The 5,281-nt window shown below is 27.4% G+C and overlaps 1 protein-coding gene across 1 annotated transcript in view; it reads right to left on the bottom strand.

Moving 5' to 3' along the window:
* LOC106459490 (neuroligin-4, X-linked-like) overlaps window positions 1-5,281 on the bottom strand; it is a 150,809-nt gene that overhangs the window by 143,487 nt on the left and 2,041 nt on the right.

Here is a 5,281-nt window from a genome sequence, read left to right on the forward strand (position 1 = left end):
TATTCAAACAACATTATCTGCCGAATTTGTTTGTCGTTGTGTGCCATCACTATACGTTTTTTTTTTTGGGGGGGGTCATAAAAGTGTTCCAAAACGCGACGTTAATTTCGTCACTAGCTAATAAAGAAATTTATATGAAATAGGAGTATATTTTTTATAATGGGATCTTTCTATATTTATATATTAAAAATATATTAAAGGTTCAAGGCAGTTGTTTAAAACTTGTAAAACGAATGAGGATAATTTTCTCTGTTATGTGTTAAATTACCCTTGCCAATTGTGCTTGAAATAGTGGTGTAACAGTTTAAGTAAATGTGGCAGCCCATTTACTCATATTGGTAAATTATGTTACATTTAATACGACTTTTTGTTGTAATTACATTGCTTTATTTAAATTAGTGTTTTCTTCGTAAATCTTACATAAATGTGCAATTTAACGCCGTTACGATTCTTTCTCTTAACGAAACAGTACAGTTTCAATGAAAATTCACATCGTTTGTTCACAGAGCAAGAATAAATCACTTAGTTGGCAATTGGGAAATATAAACGGCTTGATGATTGTGTGTGGAAAATGACAAATAATCCCAAGAAACTCTGCAGAATATTTTCTAGGAAATTTATAGTATGTTACAAAATTTCTAAAGATTTACCCTTTAAATGTGTTCTAAAATATAGCATTCTGTTTTAGATCTTATTGGAATTTCCACATACAACCTACAGTTCGCTATATAACAGAAACTTCAAAAGCAGGATTTTTTTAAAAAAGAGCAACAACACATCGTAAATACGAAAGAAACGTAGAGATTTCTCTTACAATTTCAAATTTATGCTTGTTGTTTGTAAAAACGTTTCAAAGGTATTCAGAAACAAACAAAAGGATAATAAAGCAAACTTAACTAATAATATTTATTTATAACATTAAGACGGTTTATTAATAAACGTTTATCTAAAATGTTGTACACTTTTTTTTATCCAATACAGTTGCAAAACTAAACCTTATTTGAAATAATCTTGTGACTGAGAGGGTGATTCAAAGTTTCTGAATAATTTAACTGCAGTTGTAAATGATAAAAGTAATCGTAAGGTATATTAATGTTATAGCATAAAAAACTTCAACTGTATCTGAAGAATTTTGTTTTGTCTCTCTAGACATTTTCTATAAGAACCAAGGGTTAGTTAACAACTAAAGTTGGTATATACTTTCTCGTGTTTTTCTTTAAATATATATATATATATATATTTGCTTATCAGTAGAATTACATTTAATGTTATATAAGATATTAACTTTTTACAATTAAGGCTAAAATTCTGAAATTGGTAATTTAAGTCAAAAAGTTTTAAAAAGCAAGAACAAAACTTTGAGAAATTGAAAATGTTTTTGCCTGTACTTGTTTCACTTTAATACATTGCACAAAATGCTATAAACAAATAAATAATGTTTGAGAAAATGTTCAAGCATGCAAACAGTGAATTGGAACGTATCCATCACAGTCATTCATTGTACTTTTTCTTTACAGAGCAGAAATATATTACGTGACTGAGGAGCTATAGAACTGAAATAATTCACTCACCTTAATTTCGCTTTTCTTTGATGCACGCTATTGTATCTAGCATGTTTTTCTGTACTTTAAATAAGAAAAGTGTAATAATACAATAAAAATTTAATTATAATAATTAAATACATCTTTTAATATATTAAATCAATCATAAGGTGAAATATAACAGTCCTATATTTTGCCTTTGAAATTTGTAGAGTGCAGAGAGAATAACAGATTAAGTTTAGAAATTTATAATTTAGCACGTGAAACGGTTAACACATCAATCATTATTTTTGTTCTTTTAAAGTAGAGGTGAATGCACCAGTTTATTACTGTTTTTCTAAAACTGGGGATCAACACGACAGTTATCTATGCTCTTTTGTAAGAGTTAAACACAAGTACTAAGTATCTCTTTCTCTTATATATTATATTATTAAAGTTAACATCTCTTTCTCTTATATATTATATTATTAAAGTTAACATCTCTTTCTCTTATATATTATATTATTAAAGTTAACATCTCTTTCTCTTATATATTATATTATTAAAGTTAACATATCTTTCTCTTATATATTATATTATTAAAGTTAACATATCTTTCTCTTATATATTATATTATTAAAGTTAACATATCTTTCTCTTATATATTATATTATTAAAGTTAACATCTCTTTCTCTTATATATTATATTATTAAAGTTAATATCTCTTTCTCTTATATATTATATTATTAAAGTTAATATCTCTTTCTCTTATATATTATATTATTAAAGTTAACATCTCTTTCTCTTATATATTATATTATTAAAGTTAAGAAAATATTACTCAAAGTCGCCACATTTAAAATTTTTTATGTAACCCTAACAAAAGGAAAAAGATAAGCTAAAGGTATTGTGGGTGAGATTTTGCTGTAGCTAACATCTGAGTAGTTAAAATTGAAAATAGTGTACACCAATATCAGTGAATAAGTTTATTTATAAGAAACATAATTGTGTTTATTTTTTACTATAAATATTCTTCTACAACTTTTGAATTTGCTATTTTTCAATATATTTTGATTGAACACAAATGACTTTTTATCCTGCAAGTTTTAAACATTTGTAACTTTAGCCCCTAGAAATCATTATCAATATATTACAATGAGTATGAACAAATGTTGTTAAAGTACTATTTTATTAGCAAACAAGTCAAAATAAGTATATATAATATTAGTATAAAGTTATACAGTTAGTGTATCAGAAGTATTAAAGACTTGGAATAAACACCTGCCCAGTTAAATTATATCAACATGTTTTTTTGTTTTTTTTGTAAGCGTTTAACACTATGTTTAAAAAGTAGAACCTTAATATTAAGTTGACATCAACAAATATTTCCTCAAAATTATGATCAGTAAAATGTTAAACTTAAGGGTGCCAGAATAAATGACATTTAAACGTAAGGATTACACAAAAAGTATCATCTAAACTTGAGGACGAGAAAAATAGTAGCATACTTAACATACATTTCAAAATTTAAGGATTATATACTTAAAACACAGCGTTCGATATAAGAAACCGGCTTATAATTAGTCTCATAAAAAATGATATGTCTTATGACATTTTTTTAAGTTGTCAGGGTCAGAAATCTGAGAATGAGGAAAAGAATCAAAATATCATTTTTTTTTGCCTGAATAGTTGATGCTTCGGGCAGATCCAATTTTATTCATAGTATTCTACATCCCCAAAAAGTGCTGTGGGATTATGGTGGAAGGTTATTTTAACCACTTTCTTAAAATAAGTTAAATAATGTATGCATAGACAAAAAAAAAGATAACATGATCTCAGACTGACAAACTAATTTAGTTTTAAACACACTTTCAGTAAAGAATGGGTTTATTTGGTTTGGTTGAATAGTGGGATTTGACATTCATTCCTATAGCGCACCCATGATTTCAAAAACGGATTACGTTTTTGGTGCAACGGGACATGGTCCATGAGCCCTTGGAATCACGGTCTAGGCACATACACATTCAAGTACTACTAGGCCATTCTCGGAGCGCGAAATTATTTTGCGTGAAGAAGAAAAGCTAGAACACAACAAACCACATGCTATTTTCTGATCACTGTTGTTGTTTTTTAATATAATTCTTTATCATATTTAACATTCTATAATGTGAAATACTTTCCAAACATATTTTACTTTCTTCAATAAATTTACTCTAATTCAATTACGTTGACATCTGAGTCAATGGAAACTTAAGGACTCCTTTTACGATCGTTTTTTATTCTCTCTAAGCCAAGTTTACATAAAATTACGCATTTTAGTGGTAGTTTAGGTAGAATGCGCATCAAGTAAAAGGAATTGATATGAATAACTCCATTCTTAGATATTAAAGTAAACTACGTTTTTCGACGCAAAAAAAAAGAAATAGATCTTCACGATATCAGGAAAAAGAATTATATTTTCATTGAGAAAAATCTACTAAAAGAAGGTAAAACAGCGGATGTAAGGGTATTTCTTCAGGATATATCTCAAACTTAATTTTGGGCAATGAAGTTTTCAACATTTTATGTAATTCCCTATTTGTAAAGTCCTCAACTTCGTACTGATTTCAGCTAAAAACACAACTTTTGTAGCAATTAAAAAAAATATATATACAAGTTTTTGGAACAAGTTAAGAGAAACTTATGATATATATATGTCTTTAGTGTCAAGATATAAGAAATTTTGTCTCTCGTTAAAGCAGTAGCTGGAATCCAGTTTTTCAATAACAGGAATGTTAGGTTTTACTATTATTATGAAGTTTGGAATACTTGAAACCAAAGGTAATATATACTCAGAAAGACGAACTCAAGAATAAATATATGATAAGTTTGAAGCATTTTACTATCTTTGTATATAAGTGAACATTTTACTAATTTATTGACAAGAAACCTTTACTGTTTTTATATTGAAATGAACGGTTTCCAATATTTATTGTTTGTTTGTTTTTAATTATGCACAAAGCTACACAAGGGCTATCTGTGCTCTGCCCACCACGGGTATCGAAACCCGGTTTCTAGCGTTGTAAGTCCGCAGACATACCGCTGTGCCACTGGGGGGGCTCCAATATTTATATTGAGGTGAAGGTATTTTTTTACCATTTTTTTGAATTTAGGCGAAAGTTTTACTGTTTCTTATATTGAAATGACCGTTTTGCTATTTTTATTGGGGTAAATAGTTAAGTGCTTCTACTTGCTATTTTAAAATATAAACGTAAGCTGAAAGATTTGTTTGTTATCGTGCACAGTTTATTTGCCACGTGGAGACCAGTTGAACAAAAATGTTTAATGTTTTTATTCTTTTTAACGTTGTAAAGATATACACGCATCTCTTCAAACAGATTACTAAAAACAGATAAACAAAGTAAATATTATAATCTTCTAAAGTCTACAGAGAGCTTAATTAATAATGGTCACGATTCTATATTTTCAGCATATTGTTAATATTTTCAATTTGTAATGAATAATCTCGCTTCATAATAAAATATATGCAGTTGAACTATTATTTAATGTATATACAAATTCAAATACTTTGACAATAATTTAAAATAGAAAAATCCACATATGATAGTTTATTAATATTATTAGATTGTTAAAATATTCAAATTTGAATTCATATTTGATATTACTTTAAAATCAAGCCCTACAATGATTCTATATATTTTATTTATTGGGAACATTGTTTGTTTGTTTTGGAATTTCGCGCAAAGCTACACGAGGGCTA

This window comes from Limulus polyphemus, unplaced genomic scaffold, assembly GCF_000517525.1.
Source record: "Limulus polyphemus unplaced genomic scaffold, Limulus_polyphemus-2.1.2 Scaffold617, whole genome shotgun sequence".
Taxonomy (NCBI): Eukaryota; Metazoa; Arthropoda; class Merostomata; order Xiphosura; family Limulidae; genus Limulus; species Limulus polyphemus.